Genomic DNA, 25,771 nt, shown 5'->3' on the forward strand with positions numbered 1-25,771 from the left:
GTTGCATTTCTGTGCTGCTTGACTTTTTTAAATAGTGTTCTTATTCCACATCCATAGCATTTGTCTTGTTATCTCACTCTTTGCTTGCTGTGTTGCTCTTTATTTATTTATTTTTTTTATTATTATTTTTATAAAGAAACATTTCAGAGCACCAGTAGAGAGCAGTTTTATGCAACAGGCTAGACCTCTGCAGATGTGTATTTCCCCAGCTCTCCCCAGCTGTAGCAGAAAGAGGGCACATGACCAGCCTTTGGAGCAACTGCACCGAAACCTGCCCTCTAATTAATCCCCGGTACCTTTAACACTGTGGTCTAATTTGGTAAGAAGTTCAAAGGGATACAGTTTCACCTCTTGGCTCCTGGGCTGTAACTAGATAGCCTTATAGACAACATTGTTGAAACATGTATCTTGTGTCCATGTGTAAACTGAAGAGCGCTGCAGACCATGATCTAACTGTGAGGAACCTCCTTTGTGACAAGGAAACATGCCAACATTAAGACATCAGCACTACTTAAGTTTAGTTCTGATTTTCACATGATGTTGCTGATGGAGGTGGTGGTGGTGTTGATGATGATGATAGTAAGAATAATAATAAAATTGGAACTTAATGTAGCATTATGTACACAGGAAATGAGGTCTGCTCATGTATTTAAACTCCCCCCTTCCTTCCTCCTGTTCCTCCTAAAACCTCCCTGTGGTTCCCCTAATCTCCAGAACAGTTTTAGGGGGAGGAGAATCCCAAATGTGAGCAGAACTCATTCCATGCACACAGCAACTTAGTTGAATCCCATCCAGTGTGCCTTCTAGAATGCATAGGCTTACACTAGAATAAAGCTTTGTTCTTTAGACAGCTATTCCCTAGAAAGAGTTATGTTTTGCTTGAAACTGTGTTGGGACTTCTCTATAAATGCTGTTTTATGCAGCTGTGGGTTTTTCATGTTTGCATCTCTTTCTACTGTACTGCGGTTACTCCGTACTGGTGGTTTCTTAAATGTCAGATCTGCATTACGTATGGGTAGCGTGAGTGCATCTTCTTTGCTTTTAATGTGATGTTTGCATTATGCATGATACTACTGAAGAATAACATGGAGGACAGTGAGATAAATGAACAGAGCTCTTGTTCCATCTCCTCTGTAGCATTTTAACCCTATTGGAGGTGTTGTTTTGAATCTGCCCACTGTTGGGTCAGAATGTTTGCACTCTGAAAATGCAGTGATGTTAAATAAAGGAGTACAGTACATTGGATGGTGAAGCAGACTTCTGAGAGGGTTTATTTAGGCAAAAAGCCCACTGAATTCAATGAGGCTTGCTTCTTAAGTGTGCATTGGATTGTATTCTAAATTACTGGCAATTGGAGAGAGCCTATATCACTTGATGGGGCTCATTGGGGTTCCATTAAGGCCTGTCCACAGTGCTGAAAATCACCTTATGGAAATGAAATAATATTTTAATAAAATGTTTTGGCTGGATACTGCAAGAACCAGTAGGGATTCAGAAGCTGGTACATATGTGAGAGTTATGAATGTTACTGATGTATGTCTCACTGAAATGCTTTTGATGTCGTAAGGAATAAGTAATTTAACAGGTGCCAAAGATGTATAATTAGGAGACATCTATTTTGTCAGTGTTCACAGTGAGCCAATTGCCACTTCTGCATTTGTAGGATTTTAAATACACAGAGCTGTGATATTGACTGGACAGATCCTCTTATGGTCATTATTGGCATTAACCCCCAATTTTCAGTTACAGATAGGTAGCCGTGTTGGTCTGCCATAGTCAAAACAAAAAAAATTCCTTCCAGTAGCACCTTAAAGACCAACTAAGTTATTTCTTGGTATGAGCTTTCGTGTGCATGCACACTTTTTCAGATACCTGAAGAAGTGTGCATGCACACGAAAGCTCATACCAAGAAATAACCCCAATTTTCAGACATTCACCTGATAGGCTTTCTCATGGGTGTCCACAGCCTTTGCATTTTAGGTGTTCACTGTAACACAAATGAAATATGAACATATTTTCTGCCCTTCAGCTGAGTTTGTGAGAGTATCTAGTTTCAGGTACCTAGGCTCGGCCAGTACTGTGCTTTCCTTGTCAGGACTTAGTCCTGTGGAACATTTGAAGTAAAAAGATAAAATAAAACTGCAAAACCTCGTTTCTCTTATCACTGTGTGACCAAAACCAACCCCCCCCAACTTGGAAAAAGGGGCATATTCAGTGCAAGCTTAAATATTGGTGCAAGGTACTCTAATGGGCCCTCTCAACCTTGAAGAGATCACGATGTAGATACCAATAATTATTTAATGGTGTCTTTAATAATGTCTTTCTTGACGCTCTGGGCAAAATGGGAATTGGGGTGATGGTGTTTGGCAATTTGATGGTGTTGGGGAAACAATCATATATCTGCTCTCACCATCCTCTTGCAACTGGTTCATAGTGTATCTATGTACATCACAGCCTTCACTCTCACTCTGCTCAGAAAATCATAGTGGGGGAGTTGGGATACAGTAGACACCCCTAGCAGAAAGAATTCTCAACACATTTGCCAAGTTTCCAATTCTTGGGATTCGTCGTGGGCAGTCCATGGCGCTTAAACTTCTAAGCTGGCTTTTTTGGTAGTTCTTCTGCCTTGAAACAAGTCAACTGGCAAGGTAGATTTTCTTTATGCAGATGGAGCATAGTTGCCTCCAGGAGAAACACGCTGTATATTTGCTGAGCTTTTATAACTTGGACAAAAACAAAACTCATGATGTTTCACACTGGTTAATTATTACTTGGCACCCTTCATCTTCAAATACCTTTATGAATGTTCATGAATAATCACAGAAGGTGGTATTTATTATTGCCATGTAGCACATCAGACTATAAAGACATTGATTTATTTCTTTAATTTCTCTCTCCAGACTACGAATGATAATCGAGATTAGATTTGAGAGGTTGATGTCTTGTCTGATCTCCCCCACCCCGTAGAAGTCTTGGCTACATAGTCTTGCTCTGTACTAGACTCCTAATGGGGTTATTTCTGGCTGGGTGAGGATAAATTTATTGTGATGGATGGAACTATAAATTATCCGTTTGCCCTCATTTACAAATTAATGGCTTGGGTCCCGAAATAAAAGTGGAAAGTCAAATTAAGTGGAGTCGGTCATCACCATGTCTGAGACCTGTTCAGCTTCTTTGCTTCTCTCCAGTTCCTCTTTCATTACCTTCCTCAGCAGTCCAACATGCCTCTGCAAGTATTGCAAAGTAAGCAGACAGGACAGTTAGTTAACTAAGAAGGAAGGTTTATGGTGGCAGAATCGTTCTCAGTTCTAAGGTTCTCTTAGTGAAGGAGTGATCTGGATAGCGGTGGCCTGATAATAACCAAACAAAAAGCTAGCCACACTTTGCCTTTTAAATAGTTGCTTACCTAGCTTGCCCAATCGGCTGTAGGTACTAACTGTTGAAGGGCAATGCAAGGAAGCAGAACATGCCACTATATTAACTGAAGTGGCTAATCTAGCCGACTGAAAGGTCATTCTGTCTTTTGGACAGTAGAAATCGGTACAGCTCCAATCTTCTTATGATTTTTAAAGAGTATCATCCCACCTCACTCTCAGAGAGCTACTAAATATTTCTTGCACTGTTTGAAAGTAATACTCCCTCTTAGAGAAGTTAGACTGGCTCCTTCCTTGCTATCTTCCTGCTGGCAGGTAAAGGCCTTTCTATTCCAACAGGGCTTTGGGGACTGATTGTTTTTGAGGACAGAGCAGGTGCTGTGATTTTTAAAAAATGATTATTGGATTTTTAAACATTAAAACAACACTAATTGAATTATAATAATTATTGCTTTCCCCCATGTTCTTAGCTGGTTCTGTTTTATCTGTGTAAGCTTCCTTGAGTCCCGAACTGGAAAGTGGCAGGGTATAAATAAATATAATAACAATACAGTTGAAAGTTTTTCTTTTGGGCTTTATTCTGCAGAATGCGGTATGAATAAGCGCAGTGACGCCCTGGATGATAGGTCTTCAGTTGGGCCCCCTGCTGCGCACTCTAAACAGCAGGGCTCCCACCAAAACAAACAAGCTTTTCATCATAGTAAAATGTCCTAGTGTTTTGACAGCTTTGTCTGGACATCACATTACACTGTACTGAAAATGGAAGCGTTTGAGCCAATGAGAGTGCAGGGGTGGTGTTCAGTTATTGACCCGGCACTTCATAGTTTACATTTTCAGTTAGGTGGATCCCCTGAACTCTTTCTGACTCAAGACATCGGATGGGCATGAAGCTTCTCTTGTCATCGCTTGATGTGCATCACACATTATGCAAATCCTTTAGCGCTTACTGGTTCCATGCTCTGCATCTTACAGAATCTCTGAGTCTTTTGAAAGTAGTACTTAATGCAGGTGGATCTCTGTTCAGCTTTATGGAAGTCAAAAACAAGTCACAAATAGTTGTCATGGGACTAGGCCCTTCCTTAACAAACCTTTAGTTGCTGGAAGGTTGATACATTTTGCAGAACTAAAGGTGTGGGGAAAGGATAAGATTGTGAGTTCGTATTTCTCTCACTCCCTCACACACACTTATTTAGGGTTATTTTTCCCAAACAAAAAGTATGTATATCCCACTTTTTAATCAGTCTTCAAGGTTACCAACAGCAAATAGTGATCATAAAAAGGAAATATGAAAGTGGTGAAGAATAACAGTGCCCCAGACCAGAAATTAGCTGGACTGGTCTCTGCTCTCCAACTTAGATCAGTGAATTTCCCAAAGTCACATTAAAAGAAGAATTGGGTTTTGCCATGCTCTAGAAAGCAGATGGTGATTGATTGATTGTTAAATATGATAGAACTTACTTCTGACCAGACAAGGAGTAACCCATTGATTATTTTGCCCTCTTTGGAATTGGTGTGTAACATCTCAGCTCTGTCCTTAGACATTGCTACACGAGGAGCACGCAAGCGCGAATGGCCAGCTCTTTATGCAATAAAGTATATTTCTCTATTCTCCAGGCTCCTGTTTTACCCAGACAATGTTCCAAAAGCAAGCTTTGGTTCAGTACAAGTGGCAACCCATGCTTGGCAGCCGTTCCTGAATTCTTCTGCCTATAGTGGGAATGTGTGTAGTTCAGTTGCAACCTGCCTTCAAGTCAAGTGTGGCTGAAGGGCAGGTTTGGTAGCTCCTGACATCTTCTGGTGTCCCAGGGTAGGTGAGGGGAAACAATGGATCTCCCTATTAACAGTTCACGATAGGTGCCAGAAATGCCACCTGTCCACATGAAATGGGTGGGGTTAGCCGCACTGTGTTTATCCTTTTTTACTACCTCAGTTAAGATGAAGCAAAGGAGATGTGTACTCTTGCAGTGGGGAGAGTGAGAACACATTCTTTTGAGGCAGTAAGAGAAGCACATGGAAGCTCTGAAAATACATAAGGGAGATTGGCTCTGAAGGTGCGTTTCCTGAGTTTAATTCCTCTTCTCATCACCATCTCCTTTGGTAAGAGGCAGCCTCCCTCTTAAAGGATTGTACGAGACTGGTGGTTCATCACAGGTGATCTTAGGATGCAGGGATGGCCTCACAGGGATGGTGCCCTGTGTTGGCAGAATGAGATGTGAGCATACACGCACCCATCCCTGTCTGTTTCACCCCTTTCTACTGCTGTCAACAAATGAGTAAGATAAAAATCTTACTAATGAAATTTTGGAGTAGGATAAGGGAGTTGTGCATGCACTGTCAGGACAATTGTCATCATAGGCCGGCTTGAGAGGTGGAGGCAGACCACCTGTTTATCTCCTCTCTGTTCATTTGGCATGTATAGGAAACAATAAGAACTCTCAGAATAGAGTGGGATGGTTGTTCTTTGTGTCTGTGTGTGTGTGTGTTAACAGCTCCTTCTGTTGTCCTGTGTGGTAGCCAACATTTCTCTAGAAATGTTCCCCCAAAGTGTAGTAAGCAGAACAGAATTCTAATTAAGGACATTGCATATTTGCACAGTCAGTTAATTGTTCAGAGAATATTTTTGAAAAAGAGTTTTAATTTAAATAGCTTCTGCTGTTGGCAAATCTGTTTGCTTATGTTTGTGTGTGTGTGTGTGTGTGTGTGTGTTTAATGGTAAAATAATAATGTCTCCAATTTAACAATAATGTCCTGGGAACCTAAAATAGAAATGTTTGTTTACAGTGTATTTATGCAGTTTGTTTATGAGAAGGTCACACTGCTCTGTAACTTGTTCTGATTGTTTCCAGATTTCTGTGTTGTAATAAATTGTATACTATGTTGAACTAAATATTCCCCCCCTGCAATACAGAGTTGTATCCAGTTCAGCCATTTAAGAATGCCCAAATTTAGGATGCTTTGGAAATGTTTATTTCTTTTAGCCTATTTGAAACCAAGGGCATTCAATGTGCAAGACTGTGATAAACAGACCAATAATAGAGGAACTGGTGGGGCTTCAGATGTTGCTGGACTACAACTCCCAGCATTCCCAGCAGCATGGCCAATAGGGATGCTGGGAGTTTTGGTCCTACAGCATATGGAGCCCCACAGATTCCCCATCCTTGAAATATACCAAGAAAGCTTGCTAGCAAAGGGGTTCCCAGGTTTGCCGGTAGAGTCCTATAATCTGTGGCTGTGAGGTGTTCCCACTTGGCTTTTAATTAGAATTTCATCACTTTCCTCAGAGCTATTGTAATGACTGGTTACAGTGCAAGAAGATTTACGGGCATAAACGTAAGGCATAAAGTTCAACAGCCAAAAATTGCAATAAGGAATGTAGAGTGTAAACTCTTTTTTCCCCTTATCAGCAAGTGCAATTAAGACAGATGATTTCCATAGTTGTAAGCATCCTACAAAACCTGTCTGTTACTAATGTTAAACTTGGCTACTCTGAAAGTGCTAATCTTGAATTTCTTGATGGTCTGAACTCTTGCCCTCCACCTCTGCCCAAGAGAGCTATATTTGGTCCTAGCAGATTATTTCTTGCACAGCTTACCTTCTGCATTTGCTGTTTTTATTGAAGTAATATTGGTCAAGAAATCAGTCAAACTTTGAAATTTTAGAGGAAGCACTTTTGATTAAATGTTATTGGGAGGGAAATGCCCCCAGAGCTAGGAGATGATAGGAGCAGAAATATGGCTGATCTGACAGATATGTTCACTATTCATGCTTGTGTATTCAGAACAATGGAACTGGCACCGGATAAAGACATGGGGAGGAAATGGAGTCTAGGATGGTGCTCATCTGACATGGCTAATGTAGTTTTAGCCTTCAGTGAATAGAACCATAATTTCCAGGTCGTGGGAAGGAACCCTTCCACTTGGTTTTGCTCTAGTCAGACTTCAGCTGTAGTTCTCTGTCCGGTTCTGGGAGACACACTTGAAAAAGGATACAGGCATAATGGAATGGGTTTAGGGAAGGGCAGAGAAGGTCAGTAGTATGGAAAACAAGACTTCTGAAGGAACTGGGTATATATAGCCTAGAGAAGAGAAAACTGAGGAAAGGCGCTTTAAGAGCACTCTTCAAATAAAGGGTTGCTGATACAATAAAGGCCAAAGCCTTGTTCTTTACTGCTTCAGCAGACAGGATTAGAGCTTGCTGGCTTTAGCTGAAAGAGGTCAGACTTTGGTTGAGCACCAAGAAATCTACTTGATGGTAAGAACAGTTTGGAACCAATTCCTAGTGGGTTTGCACACTGTCCCTTGCTGCAGGTCTTTGGGTGATAGCGTGCTCTGACAGTTGGGCAAAATTGTTCCCTCCAGCCTGTGTTTCCCAGTTTAGCCTGAATTTGTTGATTTGGCCCCTGTTTTCTGACTTGCAGTTGCACTCGTTGACTTGCCCAATGGAAATTACCAATATGGATGCCAGCAGGGATTGGCAAGAGAGAAGTAGGTGGCAGCATATGCCATGCTTGAGCTGTGTTCATTCTGTCTGCAAAGCTGCCCTTAAATGGAAAGCTTAAGCTTGTTTATGTAGGAAACCTACTCTTCTGTGCGTGGATGGGGAGGTGGGCTGCTTGAGTACCCTGGGATTCTCCCCTGTTCTCCCTACGGGTCCATCCAGCTCAGCATTCAGTGTTTGGGGTCGGCTGATGTTTGTGTAGGGTCCAATTCCATGCTGCATTCCACGTTCTGTTTCTGCCTGCGTTGAGGTACTTTCTCGTTTTCTCAAAATAATTTGTATGTCGCTAGAAGCAGTTGAGTGTGTGGCCCATGCCAAAGACTTGCAGTGTTTTGCGAGCCTTTGGTATTATATTGCATGCTCTTTCTCTCTTAAGTTAAATTCATCAAAAAGAAAAAAGTAGTTTTATAGTAGTCAAGTCTGAAAGCTATTAGTCAACTCTGAAATTTGCTAATCTTGTCTGCCGTCAGAAACTAAACAACCAGCGATACTGATTTTCTGATTTCCTTCCTTTTTTTCTGGCGCACAGTCGTAAATGGGTGAATTTATCCAATGAAATGCCACTAAACCCAAAGCTGTCTTGGGATGGAGGGCAAGTATATGAAAATAGCCCGAAATCAGCGAAAAGTTTATAGCAAAAAGACACTGGCCCAATCCAGACCTGCTTAGTTTCAGCCCCTCTGTTGCCTCATCTGCCTCCAGGCTGTGCCTTGTTTGCTAATAATTATTTGCAAGGGAGTCCTTTTTCAGTGTATCTTGTGTGATTTTGGGTTTTTTTAAATGTGTGTTTGTTTGTTTTCATTGTGTATCTGAGCTGCATAGAATTCAGGGGAAGGTAGGGTATTTATTATTATTATTGTTGTTGTTGTTGTTGTTGTTGTTGTTTTGTTGTTGTTGTTGTTAGAATATTCTTTTATGGGAAAGGCCCAGTAATGGAGTACTGGTGAATCCATGCTTTCTAGCTCTCGTCCTTCCCCACAACAATATTTAACATATTTTCCTACATGCAGTGGGGATTAGATTAGAAAATGGGGAGCGGTTCTATACTCATCTCATACTTGACAATAAGATAGAAGCACTTCAGTGTATAAGCCCCCAAAGAAAAGGTATGACATATATAGTGCCTAAGTAATTTTTGGAACTTTGTGTAGTGAACAATTTGTGACTGTACTTCAGTGGGTGGATTTGGAAGTCATGCACCCTGCCTCAGATTTTTCAGGTCTTTGCAAGTGAACAGAAGCAGTTGAAGAGAGGGTCTGTTGTTGTTTTGTTTCCTGCCAAACCTAAGACTGAAAAAAAATATAGGTAAAGGTAAAGAAAATACATACAGATGTTTGAGAAACATGCCAGTGTGCTGATTTGCCATTTAAAAGCTGTTCTGGAAATCTGTGAACCAAACACTTTAGCAATATGATTGTTCCTCTGTCTTTGAACATGGGCCTTGTGAAGGGGTAAGTGTTTAAATCTGTACCCTGCATTATTTATTTATTAACAAAGCACCCTAAAAATGGTTTATACCACATAAAGCAAGATAAACCAACATTAAAACAACATTCGCAAGCAGAGCAATCAATAAAAGCTGCAGATCGCTCAGCATTTTTTGAATGTCAGAACGCCTAAAAAAAGGAGCAGCCTGATGAATCTCCGCTTGGAGGGGATTTCCACACAGAAGGTATTCTAACATTTGGGATGGAGGGATTTAAATGTGACTTTATATTTCTGCCTTCCCCTTGTTGGTATTTTCCTTTCTTGGTGTTTTCACGTGCCTTTAGGCTGTTCCAGCAAAACCCTTTTTCATTGTACGCTGTGCTGAGATTATTGACGGCCATTGTGGAGCAGTGGTGGTTGAGGTTTCTACGCAATATGGGAGGCAGTGGGTTGAGGGGATAGAAAATGGCACCCAGTTATCCTGCTAGAGCATGGCTGTGCTGACAGCCTCTCTTTCCACCACTCTAAGCCAGCATTCAACACTCCCATTGTTGTAGGCGTGTTTTGCGACAGGGAATTTCATAAACGCGAGCAGTTTCTGAGCTCTGGGCGCAGTACTGCGCCGAAGATTTCAGGTTAAAATTGCCACTGTTACTCGGAAGTAAATCCCAGCTGAGTTCAATGGGGCTTCCTCCCAATTAAAATGTGCATGGATTGGGGACTTGAAAACTTTCTTTTCTTTTAACCGCAACATGTTTTGTTTAGGTTTTAGTTGCCTTGTTTAATGTACTTTTAATGTACGATGTCCTTTTAATTTAATTTTATTTATGATGGTTTAAGCAGTGCATGTTAAAGTGTTGTCTATCTCAGACTCTGCTTAAAATCAAAACAAATTTTGGAGTGGGATCATTGAAGGACACTTAAGTCTTAGGTTTGCGAACTGGACACTCAAGGTGGATGTCTCTGTCATCAGTTGTGTAGGCCTTTAATATGTGTTAATTGTGGTGCCAAAAAGATATATTTATATGAAGGAAAGGGAGTGTAAGGGGAATCCAGTGCTTGTCTGCAGAGTGGAAGGAAAGGAGGACCTTTTTCTGCCTTCCCACTTCCAGCCGCTCTCTAAAGAATGGAGAAGAGACCCTCTTAAGTATTTTAGCGGGGAGGGGAAGCATGGCTTTGTTTTTTGCAGTCTTCAGATGAAAACTAGACCATGTGATAAATGAACATAAGATTTTAGCTGCAGTTCATTCATTTTCAGCTTTGTATTCTTGTTATTAAAAAGTGCGGCTAGACATTCGGTTGCTGCGCCCATAACCTAGGTTTAAGGTGCCATTTAGCTCCTAGCTTTCATAGCTCAGTTTCTAACACTGCTCTAACCAATGATGCTGTTGGCATGCAGCAAAGCCAGTTACTGCTCTGGTTCAGTGTGCCAGCAAGTACCTATGCCGGGTAAACTCACCCACATACCTCTCAGTATTTTTGGTAAATGCTCTGCGGGGAAAATAGAGGTTAGCAGGGGCATCACTGCACAGGTTGTGCTATATAAATGTGTGAAGCAAGCATGGCTCTTGGTGCAGCAATTTAGCAGGTATAAGATGCAGAATTATCGCAGAGGAATGATGCAAAACTTCTTTTAATGAAAAAAATCGTTACCTCATTGACTCCCTTTTGCATGTCAGTACATTTGTCCTAGGGCACTTACCTGAAACATGTCAAGCTTGAAATCTGAGCCTAAGGACAATGCTCATAGAGGAAGTTAACAAATTATAGGCCTTGATCTGTTGGGACAAATGACATTCTGGTTTTCATTTTCTCTCCAGATCTCTTTGCAGTGGGCTGTTGTTTGATCCTGAAGCTTATTTCTAATAGGCAGCAGGGACAGGTTTGATCTTTTCTCCACCTTCGGTAGCTGCTTGTAATGTGTTGCAAACCACGAGGACCTGATAATTGCCAAATTTGTGTTATAACTAGTGCCACCTTGGAGAAAAATGTAATTCTAGGTATATCGCACAGTATGAACACTAACATTGCTTAGTGGCGGAGAACGTGGTGGACAGACCATAGGGTCCAGTGGGTGCCTTGTGCAAGTATCGTTAATGCGTTTGGTTCAGAGACATTTTGGTGGCCGTTCTCATAACCACATATCTGCCAAGCAGCTGCTTAGTGGTAGTAGGGCAGGGGGAATTTCGGAGTAGAGAAGTGGAGGGAGGGCTGCTTAACCCCATCCTGCCCGCTGCTTTACCCCACCCTGGGTTGGTTTATTTCTGCTGTTTTTAGCCCACGCTTCGTTAAAACCATTAACTGGGTGGGTGGGTTCTGGACCCATACATGCACCACTGCAAGGCAAAGTGGTTGAACGCAGGAAGTCTCGGCTTCCATGACTTATGAAGGCAAGTTACAGATAGGTAGCCATGTTGGTCTGCCATAGTCAAAACAAAAAAAATTCCTTCCAGTAGCACCTTAAAGACCAACTAAGTTAGTTCTTGGTATGAGCTTTCGTGTGCATGCACACTTCTTCAGATACACTGAAACAGAAGTTTCCAGACCCTTCTATATAGTGAGAAGGTGGGGAGGGGTATTACTCAGAAGGGTGGTGGGAATGGGTGATTGGCAGATAGCTGTGATGAGCCTGTTGACGACTCTTAACGACTGCAATAGGTCTTACAAGAAAAAGCAAGGGGTGAGAAGGTGAAAAGTGGCTTTGTCATGTATAATGAGATAAGAATCCAATGTCTTTGTTCAGGCCAGGTTTCTCCATGGTTTTAAGTTTGGTGATAACTAGAGGTGTTCTGTTATTTTCTTTTTTGGGTCCTCAACAGGCTCATCACAGCTATCTGCCAATCACCCATTCCCACCACCCTTCTGAGTAATACCCCTCCCCACCTTCTCACTATATAGAAGGGTCTGGAAACTTCTGTTTCAGTGTATCTGAAGAAGTGTGCATGCACACAAAAGCTCATACCAAGAACTAACTTAGTTGGTCTTTAAGGTGCTACTGGAAGGAATTTTTTTTGTTATGAAGGCAAGTATCTTATTTGCAGACATGTCAAGGATTATTATTTTTTACACATTTCAGAATATGTCATCAAAAAATATTGTTGAACAAAGACAGCATGCTCACCAGCTGTAGGCTCCCCCACCCCCCATATTTTGCAAAACTGTGTTGTGAAAGCAGGTAGTGCAAATTTGCTAAATTGTGCTCCAGACTGAATATAGTTGTTCTCTTTGCAACCCATTTTCTGCATCTAATGTGGCCCTGCAGTACAACCCAAATTGCTTACGTGTGTATTTGAGTTGAGAGTATTGGGTTGAGGCTTCATTTCAAGAACTAACATGCATTTAAGTTGGCGTTTGTGTTCAAATAGGTGCTATCATGTTCAATATTTCAGTGCCTTGATCTAGCTTGAAGGAATGTCGGCTTAAACTCATTCTTCCATGCTTCCAGAGGCAGCACCAGAAAGATCAGCTCAGCTGAAGCTGCCATTGCTGGCTGGCTGCGTCAGGATGTTGTTTTAAAGGTTTCTGAATCAGTGAGTATGGGCTCCTCTCTCCCCACCTGCTCTTTTTGCTCCAGGGCTGTGTTAACAAATATAAAATATTCATTTGATTCTTGCTTTCTGGAAATGAAGCTCCCAAATTATTAATGTGATAAGACCAGGGGTACAGTCAAAAAAGGTTATATATATATATATATATATATATATATATATATATATATATATATGCAGGTTTTGGTGTCCTCGGGTGTCTTCCCGTGTAAAAGTTGGGGTGTCTAGGCGACGTTTCGACGAGGTCTCACTCGTCATCTTCAGGCTGGTGCTTTCGGCTTCTTGTTACTGGAACAGAGCAGGATCTCAGTGTTTGAGTTCCTATAAATACTGTTGAGGGGGTGTGGTGTATAGCCTCCAATGTTCTGGGCAGAGAGGAAGTTCCCAGGCTAGTGTGCCTTTTCTTCTTTTGTTCCTTAATTACTTGAGGGATATCTTGAGTGATTTCTTGAGTGATATCCTGAGTACCACTTAGGTGGGTCATTAGGTGTGGATTAGTTGCTAAAGTCTTTGTGTCTTGACCTCTTGAACTTTGTGAAGAGTTTTTCTGAGAAGATGGCTGTACTACACTTAGTTGTGCTCTGGCTTGGCTTCGTGTATAGGGGCGAGCTGTGGTTTTGTGGCCTGTGTCAGCCAGATCTGTGTAGGGATTGCAGGGGGGTGCAGCATCCGGAGGTGCCACCATGGTTTGGCTACTGGATGGTGTCTGTAATTTATCTGTGGAGAGGGTCTGGGTTTGGGTCTGGTGTGGTTGATTGGTGATGGCGTTCTGTGTGCCTCTGGATCTGGTGTCAGTTTTTGTGGGGAGGGCTAATTTCCAGATGTCTGGCAAGCGGGATGTGTCGTCACGCTTGTTCATGTTGTGAGGGTGTTTCTCTATCTCGATGGCTTCCATGATTATTCTCTTGTGGTGATGTTCCATGTTAAAGAGCAATTTGGAATCTGCAAAATTAATTTCGTGTCCTGTTTCTTTCATGTGTTGGAAAAGAGAGGAAGTTTTTTCTTCTTTTTTGACGGCATTCTTGTGTTCTGCGATACGTGCATTTATTCGTCTGTTTGTTTGTCCAATGTACGTGGCTGGGCAGACTTTGCAGGGTATTTCATAGACCCCTTGGTTTTCCAACTGGATTTTATCCTTGGGGTTTCTGAGGATATTGGCTATTTTTTGGTTGGTGCAAAAGGCTGTTTTGATATTGTGTTTATGGAGGATTTTGCTAATTTTATCTGTAGTGCCCTTGATATAAGGAAGGAGGGCCATGCCATTGTTTTCTTCTGTGTCTTGGTTTTTGGGGGGTGTTTCTTTTTGGATTAGCTTCGTAACTCTGTTTTGCTGGTATCCATTGGCAATTAACACATTTGAGAGATTCTGTAACTCAGTTGTCAAGTGGTCTTTGTCAGCCAGGCGTTTGGTTCTGGAGATGAGAGTCTTGGCTACGGAGTTTATTTGTGCAGGGTGGTGGTGTGATTGTGCATGTAAGTAGCGGTTGGTGTGTGTTTTTTTCCGGATGCTGCACCCCCCTGCAATCCCTACACAGATCTGGCTGACACAGGCCACAAAACCACAGCTCGCCCCTATACACGAAGCCAAGCCAGAGCACAACTAAGTGTAGTACAGCCATCTTCTCAGAAAAACTCTTCACAAAGTTCAAGAGGTCAAGACACAAAGACTTTAGCAACTAATCCACACCTAATGACCCACCTAAGTGGTACTCAGGATATCACTCAAGAAATCACTCAAGATATCCCTCAAGTAATTAAGGAACAAAAGAAGAAAAGGCACACTAGCCTGGGAACTTCCTCTCTGCCCAGAACATTGGAGGCTATACACCACACCCCCTCAACAGTATTTATAGGAACTCAAACACTGAGATCCTGCTCTGTTCCAGTAACAAGAAGCCGAAAGCACCAGCCTGAAGATGACGAGTGAGACCTCGTCGAAACGTCGCCTAGACACCCCAACTTTTACACGGGAAGACACCCGAGGACACCAAAACCTGCATTCCTGTACCCGTGAAAATCTACGAAAGCAAATATATATATATATATATATATATATATATATATATATATATATATATATGCAGGTTTTGGTGTCCTCGGGTGTCTTCCCGTGTAAAAGTTGGGGTGTCTAGGCGACGTTTCGACGAGGTCTCACTCGTCATCTTCAGGCTGGTGCTTTCGGCTTCTTGTTACTGGAACAGAGCAAGATCTCAGTGTTTGAGTTCCTATAAATACTGTTGAGGGGGTGTGGTGTATAGCCTCCAATGTTCTGGGCAGAGAGGAAGTTCCCAGGCTAGTGTGCCTTTTCTTCTTTTGTTCCTTAATTACTTGAGGGATATCTTGAGTGATTTCTTGAGTGATATCCTGAGTACCACTTAGGTGGGTCATTAGGTGTGGATTAGTTGCTAAAGTCTTTGTGTCTTAACCTCTTGAACTTTGTGAAGAGTTTTTCTGAGAAGATGGCTGTACTGCACTTAGTTGTGCTCTGGCTTGGCTTCGTGTATAGGGGCGAGCTGTGGTTTTGTGGCCTGTGTCAGCCAGATCTGTGTAGGGATTGCAGGGGGGTGCAGCATCCGGAGGTGCCACCATGGTTTGGCTACTGGATGGTGTCTGTAATTTATCTGTGGAGAGGGTCTGGGTTTGGGTCTGGTGTGGTTGATTGGTGATAGCGTTCTGTGTGCCTCTGGATCTGGTGTCAGTTTTTGTGGGGAGGGCTAATTTCCAGATGTCTGGCAAGCGGGATGTGTCGTCACGCTTGTTCATGTTGTGAGGGTGTTTCTCTATCTCGATGGCTTCCATGATTATTCTCTTGTGGTGATGTTCCATGTTAAAGAGCAATTTGGAATCTGCAAAATTAATTTCGTGTCCTGTTTCTTTCATGTGTTGGAAAAGAGAGGAAGTTTTTTCTTCTTTTTTGACGGCATTCTTGTGTTCTGCGATACGTGCATTTATTCGTCTGTTTGTTTGTCCAATGTACGTGGCTGGGCAGACTTTGCAGGGTATTTCATAGACCCCTTGGTTTTCCAACTGGATTTTATCCTTGGGGTTTCTGAGGATATTGGCTATTTTTTGGTTGGTGCAAAAGGCTGTTTTGATATTGTGTTTATGGAGGATTTTGCTAATTTTATCTGTAGTGCCCTTGATATAAGGAAGGAGGGCCATGCCATTGTTTTCTTCTGTGTCTTGGTTTTTGGGGGGTGTTTCTTTTTGGATTAGCTTCGTAACCCTGTTTTGCTGGTATCCATTGGCAATTAACACATTTGAGAGATTCTGTAACTCAGTTGTCAAGTGGTCTTTGTCAGCCAGGCGTTTGGTTCTGGAGATGAGAGTCTTGGCTACGGAGTTTATTTGTGCAGGGTGGTGGTGTGATTGTGCATGTAAGTAGCGGTTGGTGTGTGTTTTTTTCCGGTAGATAGTGTGTCCTAGGGAGCCATCAGGTTTTTTGTAGATTAGGACGTCAAGAAAGGGAAGTTGGTTGTTGGCTTCTATTTCCATAGTGAATTGTATTTTGGGGTGTAGGCTGTTGAGATGTGTGAGGAAGCTATCCAGTTTTTCCTTCCCGTGTGGCCAAATTACAAAGGTGTCGTCAACATATCTGAGCCAAAGTTTGGGTTTGTGTTCTGACTTGTCTAAAGCATTGGTTTCAAAGTGTTCCATGTACAGGTTTGCGATGACCGGTGAGAGGGGTGATCCCATAGGTGCTCCTTCTATCTGTTTGTATCTTTGTCCATTGTGGATGAAGTACGTGTTGGTTAGGCAGTGGTTGGTCAGGTCCAAGATGTATTCGGGGGGATTGTATTTGTTTTGAATGGCTGTCAAGGCTTCATTAATGGGCACTTGTGTGAAGAGAGATACAACATCGAAGCTCACAAGTAGGTCATTAGGATGTAGGTTTTGCTTCTTTATTGTTTCTATGAACTGGAAGGAGTTTGGAACGTGTGAAGAGATGGATTCTGCATAGGGCTGAAGTTGCTTGGCGAGAAATTTAGCGAGATTTTGTAGAGGTGAGCCTATGGAGCTGACTATTGGTCTGAGTGGTGTTCCTTCTTTGTGTATCTTGGGGAGGCCGTAGAGTTTGGGGCATCTGGATGATTTTTCTCTGGGGATGATTCTTAGCTGGATTTCTTCACTGATAGGAGAGGCTTTTATTTTGGATTTGGTGGTTTTTTCCAGATAGGTGGTGGGATCTGTTTTTATAGGTTGGTAGGTAGGATCTTGGAGTAGGTTTGATAGTTTTGCTTGGTAGTCCGATGTGTTCATCACAACAGTGGCATTACCTTTGTCTGCTGGGAGAATGATAATGTTGTTGTCTTTCCTCAGGTTGGTGAGTGCTTTCTGTTCTTCTTTGTGTAAATTGCTTCTGGGTGGTTTGCTGGAGCAGAGGATGTTGGTGACTTCAAGTCTGATTTTATTGGCTTCATCTGGGTTGATTTTGGTTAGGCTAGCTTCGACTCCGCATATGATGTTTTCCGTGGGGATGCGTCTCGGGGCGACTGCAAAGTTGAAACCTTTGGAGAGTACTTTGGTTTCAGTTGTGGTGAGGATCCTGTCTGATATGTTATGTACCAACCTATAAAAACAGATCCCACCACCTATCTGGAAAAAAACCACCAAATCCAAAATAAAAGCCTCTCCTATCAGTGAAGAAATCCAGCTAAGAATCATCCCCAGAGAAAAATCATCCAGATGCCCCAAACTCTACGGCCTCCCCAAGATACACAAAGAAGGAACACCACTCAGACCAATAGTCAGCTCCATAGGCTCACCTCTACAAAATCTCGCTAAATTTCTCGCCAAGCAACTTCAGCCCTATGCAGAATCCATCTCTTCACACGTTCCAAACTCCTTCCAGTTCATAGAAACAATAAAGAAGCAAAACCTACATCCTAATGACCTACTTGTGAGCTTCGATGTTGTATCTCTCTTCACACAAGTGCCCATTAATGAAGCCTTGACAGCCATTCAAAACAAATACAATCCCCCCGAATACATCTTGGACCTGACCAACCACTGCCTAACCAACACGTACTTCATCCACAATGGACAAAGATACAAACAGATAGAAGGAGCACCTATGGGATCACCCCTCTCACCGGTCATCGCAAACCTGTACATGGAACACTTTGAAACCAATGCTTTAGACAAGTCAGAACACAAACCCAAACTTTGGCTCAGATATGTTGACGACACCTTTGTAATTTGGCCACACGGGAAGGAAAAACTGGATAGCTTCCTCACACATCTCAACAGCCTACACCCCAAAATACAATTCACTATGGAAATAGAAGCCAACAACCAACTTCCCTTTCTTGACGTCCTAATCTACAAAAAACCTGATGGCTCCCTAGGACACACTATCTACCGGAAAAAAACACACACCAACCGCTACTTACATGCACAATCACACCACCACCCTGCACAAATAAACTCCGTAGCCAAGACTCTCATCTCCAGAACCAAACGCCTGGCTGACAAAGACCACTTGACAACTGAGTTACAGAATCTCTCAAATGTGTTAATTGCCAATGGATACCAGCAAAACAGGGTTACGAAGCTAATCCAAAAAGAAACACCCCCCAAAAACCAAGACACAGAAGAAAACAATGGCATGGCCCTCCTTCCTTATATCAAGGGCACTACAGATAAAATTAGCAAAATCCTCCATAAACACAATATCAAAACAGCCTTTTGCACCAACCAAAAAATAGCCAATATCCTCAGAAACCCCAAGGATAAAATCCAGTTGGAAAACCAAGGGGTCTATGAAATACCCTGCAAAGTCTGCCCAGCCACGTACATTGGACAAACAAACAGACGAATAAATGCACGTATCGCAGAACACAAGAATGCCGTCAAAAAAGAAGAAAAAACTTCCTCTCTTTTCCAACACATGAAAGAAACAGGACACGAAATTAATTTTGCAGATTCCAAATTGCTCTTTAACATGGAACATCACCACAAGAGAATAATCATGGAAGCCATCGAGATAGAGAAACACCCTCACAACATGAACAAGCGTGACGACACATCCCGCTTGCCAGACATCTGGAAATTAGCCCTCCCCACAAAAACTGACACCAGATCCAGAGGCACACAGAACGCTATCACCAATCAACCACACCAGACCCAAACCCAGACCCTCTCCACAGATAAATTACAGACACCATCCAGTAGCCAAACCATGGTGGCACCTCCGGATGCTGCACCCCCCTGCAATCCCTACACAGATCTGGCTGACACAGGCCACAAAACCACAGCTCGCCCCTATACACGAAGCCAAGCCAGAGCACAACTAAGTGCAGTACAGCCATCTTCTCAGAAAAACTCTTCACAAAGTTCAAGAGGTCAAGACACAAAGACTTTAGCAACTAATCCACACCTAATGACCCACCTAAGTGGTACTCAGGATATCACTCAAGAAATCACTCAAGATATCCCTCAAGTAATTAAGGAACAAAAGAAGAAAAGGCACACTAGCCTGGGAACTTCCTCTCTGCCCAGAACATTGGAGGCTATACACCACACCCCCTCAACAGTATTTATAGGAACTCAAACACTGAGATCTTGCTCTGTTCCAGTAACAAGAAGCCGAAAGCACCAGCCTGAAGATGACGAGTGAGACCTCGTCGAAACGTCGCCTAGACACCCCAACTTTTACACGGGAAGACACCCGAGGACACCAAAACCTGCATTCCTGTACCCGTGAAAATCTACGAAAGCATATATATATATATATATATATATATATATATATATATATATAGCCCCCAATATGTGTGTACACTAAACTTGTGTTTGTGGGATCTCTAAGGCCATATGCACATGTTAAAGGCTGCCATGTGGCGATCTTAACTGCAATTATTGTTTTTATGAGCTGTGAAGGAGGCTGTTTAATTACAAACTCATAAAGCATTTAGAACAGTTATCGGGGAAGTCTGTTGTTGTTGTCACCTGCCCTTCACCACATGCTCTTGGGGCAGGAACATTGGCTGATGAGCACAGAGTCATAGAGTCGTAGACCTGGAAGGGACCCTGAGGGTCATCTACTCCAAGCCCCTGAAATGCAGGATTCCTGCCCACAGCCGTCTCTGCAGGTGCTCAAACCACCAACCTTCTGGTTACCAGCCAGACCCACTGTGCCACATAGGACTATCAACGGGTTACATTTCTGACAACAGCCTCTTACTGCCAGGAGCTCCATAAGTTAAAAAAAGAAAGAAAGGTAAAGGACCCCTGGACAGTTAAGTCCAGTCAAAGATGACTATGGGGTTGTGGCGCTCATGTTGCTTTCAGGCCGAGGGAGCTGGTGTTTGTTCACAGACAGCTTTCCATGTCATGTGACCAGCATGACTAAACCGCTTGTGGTGGAACGGAACACAGTGACAGAAGCCAGAGTGCACAGAAATGCCATTTACCTTCCTGCCACAGCAGTACCTATTTATCTACTTGCACTGGTGTGCTTTCGAACTGCTAGGTTGGCAGGAGCTGGGACAGAGCTCACTCCATCATGGGGATTCAAACAGCTGACCTTCCGAATGGCAAGCCGAAGAGGCTCAGTGGTTTAGGCCACATCACCACCCACGTCCCATATAAGTACAGAGCTTCTCTCAAGGGGAGGGGTAGTGGCAACCTTAAACAATGTAATTTTATAATAATCTGAATAAAGTCGCCTTATTTTTGAGGAGCCTGAATTCAGATTTGGTTGCCTTCATTGGAATATTCTGACCTAGTAAATATTGGATATGGGGACTATTTTTGGATGAGGTTATACTCTGTGTGTTTGTGTGTGTGTGTGTGTGTGTGTGTGTGTGTGCTTGCTTGCTTGTTTGTTCCCCAAGCAACGCCTTTCCTCTTAACACTTGATTCTGGTTCAGCTACACCTCTGCTTGATCTTCTAACCATCCATGGTTGGGTATGTGGCCCTCCCTCCTTCCACTTTTCAGAACCTCATGACAGTTACTGTTATGTCTGCACCAGACACTTTACCTATTGATAGCTGAAAGTGGATTTTCAGGCTGTGTTTAGTTTTGTGGAAATGCCAGCACAGTTGTACCATACTTTTCTGTGTCTTAAGCTCCAAAAAAATGAAAGAGAGGAGAATTTGGAGGGCATTGGGTGCCATCCTAAACATGGCAAGAAGACCAGGCAGCATTATATTCGCACTGTTTTGTACTCTCTGCATAAGAGCTGTACTGTCTCATTATCCAAGTTCCCATTGAGCTTTATGTACTTGGAAATAGAGTCACATGAACTCCTGAGTTCTGGTATTCTCATGATGAAGAAATAGCAAGTGGCATTGTCCTTAACTGCCATGTTAAGTAAGTATTGTTTTGGGGAGGGGGTGGCTGTATGCCTGAGTCCCCTTCTAATTCCTCAATCTAGCATGGCTTCAATTCCTGGAATAGCCAGGCTAGCTTCCTGGTGAGGTCATGGTCCTTGAAGGATAGGTAAAGGTAAAGGTACCCCTGCCCGTACGGGCCAGTCTTGACAGACTCTGGGGTTGTGCGCCCATCTCACTTAAGAGGCCAGGGGCCAGCGCTGTCCGAAGACACTTCCGGGTCACGTGGCCAGCGTGACATCGCTGCTCTGGTGAGCCAGAGCCGCAAACGGAAACGCCGTTTACCTTCCCGCTGGTAAGCGGTCCCTATTTATCTACTTGCACCCGGAGGTGCTTTCGAACTGCTAGGTTGGCAGGCGCTGGGACCGAGCAGCGGGAGCGCACCCCGCCGCGGGGATTCGAACCGCCGACCTTTCGATCGGCAAGTCCTAGGCACTGAGGCTTTAACCCACAGCGCCACCTGCGTCCCAGAAGGATAGACCATCTAATAATAATAATAATAATAATAATAATAATAATAATAAATTTATTTATATCCTGCCCTCCCCAGCCAAAGCTGGGCTCGGGGCGGCTGACAACAATAAAACAGTACAAAAGTTCAAAAGATAATGAAGGAAGTCACTTTGTAGCAGAAGTGAGACCCTGTGCAGGAGTCCCTGGTTGGCCTGGGCCTTTCTATGCATGGTAGCAAAAATCTGGCAGGCCCCTGACCAATACCCCTCCTGCAGGGCTTGGGCCTCTGAGGCCTGGGGCAAGTGTATCTGTCTTCTCTGTACCGGCCTGGCAGAAGGAAAATGAGATGGCCACCCTCCTTAAGCTCTCTGGTAGTTTGAAAGAAAAAGGCAGAGTTGGGAGTTGAGTTATGTTCACTAGAAGCTGGAAGGCTGCAGGCTGGGCAGCTGGGAGAAAAGCCATGCCTGATTTCTGCTTGAAACCAAGGCATTGGCTATGGAAGAACAAGATCCTCTTGTGGTGTTAAGATTGAATATACCATATTTTTCGCCCTATAGGACGCACCGTCCCATAAGGCGCACCTAGTTTTTTGGGGGGGAAATAAAGGGGGAAAAATATTTTTCCCCCAGGCGGGGGAGGCCTGGCCGAGTTTCCCCCGACCCCAGTCCCCAAACAGGCAGCTCTCTGCAAGCCATGGGAGTCCAGCGCTGGCTCCCGCTGCTTGCGGAGAGGTCCGCGAAGCCTGGACACGCTGATCTCAGTGCGCGCAGGCTTCAACATGCAGGCAACTCTCCGCAAGCAGCGGGAGCGCTCCCGCTGCTTGCGGAGAGGTCGGTGAAGCCTGGAGAGCGAGAGGAGCCTGCATTCGCCCCATAGGACGCACACACATTTCCCCTTCATTTTTGGAGGGGGAAAAGTGCGTCCTATAGGGCGAAAAATACGGTACGTGTAAATAAACCATATATCCTAAAGACACCACGGTCTCCACCAGGCCTGTGCAGGCATTGGGGCAGCCAGGTACATTTGGCCCGGGCCTCTGAAGCCTAAGTTGGCTGGGGTCCTCCACCAGGGGCCTACCAGAGTTGCACTGTCATGCAAAGAACTTCCCATGCCTCCCAGCCAACAAGGAACACTTGCCCTTGGCCTCAGACAAGCTCTGCATGGGCCTGGTCTCCACTTTCCTTCATTCCCAGGAAACCGATCCCTTGGTTAGTGTCTAGAACCCCTGGAATCTTGCATCATTCGGAGGCTGGGGTGGCGCGGAACAGTATTAAACTGTTGTGGAATGGTCCTTCCTGGTAGCTTATATGCATGTCTTGGGACGCTGTTTTAATGTTTCTTGTTCATCATTATCATCGTCGGTTTATTTATATACTGCTTTTTGGGCAAGGCCCTTAAACAGACTACAAAAGAAAATACAGTTAAGGTGTGTGGTAGAGGCAAATACAATAAATCAATAAAAGTATGCATCACTTTTGTTCTTGCAAAGAATGCACTGCAACATCAATTTGCAATCAAGTAGATGATCGGATTCCTGTTTCAGATGACTGCCAGCTCCTAGAGATTTGTTGTTGTGGCTGTGTTTGTGTTTCGCTTTCCCTCCCAGAAAACTGTGTATATCCCAGGGGTGAATGCTGCTTGTAAAGAGATCCATTTCCAAGCAGGAGGGCTGCAGCTTGTAGCCTGCCATGTTGTGACAAGCTGGAGAACTCCTTATTAGTAAGTCTCTTGGCAGGGAAAAGTTCCGGTGTTCACCTGGTAGGCTGGAAACACTGTTAGCAAGGAGAAGCACCTGGGGGAAAAGGCAGTTGTCTGCTCTTCTCGCCGTGGAATTATTTGCAGCCTCGAGCTCTTCTGAGCCAGCCAGTCTGCTTGGAAGAAACTGCCCCGGTTTGCCTTAGTGTCAGTCTGGGTATCACCTTCCATCTGATTTTACAATAGATGAGCAAAGTACTTCCTTTCTTTCTTTTTTTTTAATGAATTTTTATTGTTTTCCTTACATATTCTTTTCCAACAAACCATAATAATACCATACATTCCCTTTGACTCTGCCTAGTCGCGACTCCCCTCCCTCCCTAAAATTGGTATATTTAACCCCTTTCTATCGCGCACATCATTCTCACAATAATACTATTATACACTGCAGGTATTATGTCAATCCTGATAGTGTCTTAACCTCTTTACAATTCTTCTTTAAATATTCAATAAATTTATTCCAATTATTTTAGTATCTTGGATCTTCCTGGTCCCGGATCCTCCCTGACAATTTGGCAAGTTCTGCATATTCTATCAACTTCACCTGCCACTCCTGGATGGTTGGTATGTCTTGTAATTTCCATCTTTGGGCCAGGAGGGTTCTTGCGGCAGCCATAGCATACATAAACAAATTTTGGTCTTGCATTTTGATTTCTGTTCCTATTAAACCTAATAGACACGATTCCAGTCTTTTGGGGAAAGTATACCTAATTTTTTTTTGAGTTCATTATAAATAGATTCCCAATTTTTTTTAACCTTATCACAGGTCCACCACATATGAAAATAATCCCCATCTACCTTTTTGCATTTCCAACGTTTTCTTTCTCTTTTTCTATACATTTTAGCTAATTTTACTGGCGTCAAGATGGCACTTGGTGCCAGATGAGCAAAGTACTTTTTAAGTGGCAGGAAGAATAACCATCCTTAGATCAGTCTGTGTCCAGATGTTACCAGTTTTGCATATGTTCATCCCATCCTGTTTCCACAATTATCTGTGTAGTGGCAACAACTGATTTATGCACATACAATTGATGTGCAATTGCACACATGTGCATTGCAGCAACCCAGAAGTTGCTGGAAAAGGGGCTGTAATGGGAGGCATATTGAGGTGGAGTGGGTTTATGTTCACTCCATGAACACACACGGGGGTCAGGAACATAAGTCTCACACAAATCGGTTGTTGCCTATATATTAAAACACATATTTATGAGTTTCAACACAAAGATCACATTGAAATATGCATTTTAACTCAATTACATGCGTTTCATCATAAAATATACATTTTAATTCACCTTGGCACTTTTTTAAACCAGGTGCCGAATCGCAAAATTCAAAGAAGTGCAAAAATGGAAGAATAATTGCATCTAATCCACCCATTAGTCCATGGAGCTGCTGTTTCCATCAGAGTTCACAGTAATTGAATTCATCAAGTATTTGTACCCATGAGAAGAGCCCTGCTAAATCAGCCCAAAGGCTTTGGGTTCAGGTTCTGGGTATTGCTGGGAACAGAGAAGTTAAGTTCCCAGAAGGCAATACTTGGGAACTGTAAAGTTGGTGACTTCAAGAAGTATGCATTTTGTTCTATTTGAAACTGAGTGTTGTAGTTAATAGATAAAATGTATATTTTTATTTTCATATTTGATTTACAAAAGATACGGTGTTATCTTGACAAACTTCAGAGCCCTGCAAAATGGAAATGGGAAAATCTTTTGGAGGATATGAATAACTTGTCAGTGGTTAAGTGTGCAAGTAGAAGTACAAACCAGGTTATCAGATTAATTCGGGAACAAGGCCTTTTTCTATGATGATGCCGCATCTCTGGAGAGATGTCTGCTTGAGTTTGTTGTTGCTCAGGTACCAAGAGAAGGTTACAGTATCTTGTTTTCTTGGGCCTTGAAAAAAAATCCTCTTCAAGGGTTAACTAATTATTATTGCTTCTGCTTTTACTTTTGGCTACTTGTTACTTTATTGATGATTACTCTTCTAGAATATTCACGCCTCATGAAATAAGCTGCTTTGGAACACTAATGGTGGGGGAAAAACAGGACAGGATACAAATTTGGTTAGATTAGAAAGGTTGCAAACACACTTTGAAGCATGCCTCACCCTAAAAAGAAACCTGTAATTTGTTAAGGGTGTTGGGAATTGTATTTATGTGAGGGACAAGCTATAGTTTTCAGGATTCTTTGATGGTTTTGTGTGTGTGTCTTTGTGTGTGTGTCTGTAGAATATACTTTAAAAGTATGGTGTGTATGTAGCCAAAGAGAGCACATTCATGAGCGCTTGAAAAAATGCTGCCCTTTTTAGCTCCATGAACTCCCCTTGCAACTTGTAATTAGCAGCAAGACTAGATGGTCCACTTTTTCATGGAGTAATTA

General features: G+C 43.0%; 1 protein-coding gene across 2 annotated transcripts in view; it reads left to right on the plus strand.

The window, feature by feature from the left end:
* LYPD6 (LY6/PLAUR domain containing 6) overlaps nt 1-25,771 on the plus strand; it is a 67,236-nt gene that overhangs the window by 12,432 nt on the left and 29,033 nt on the right. Inside the window, exon 1 of one of the 2 annotated variants that reach the window (XM_081930102.1) lies at nt 12,743-12,829. The exons of the other annotated variant lie outside the window; for it this stretch is intronic. The gene's annotated coding sequence lies outside the window, so the exon portion shown is untranslated. Of the gene's footprint in view, nt 1-12,742; nt 12,830-25,771 lie in introns of those variants that run through there. 2 annotated transcript variants of the gene reach the window in all.

This window comes from Podarcis melisellensis, assembly GCF_964234715.1.
Source record: "Podarcis melisellensis genome assembly, chromosome: 1".
Taxonomy (NCBI): Eukaryota; Metazoa; Chordata; class Lepidosauria; order Squamata; family Lacertidae; genus Podarcis; species Podarcis melisellensis.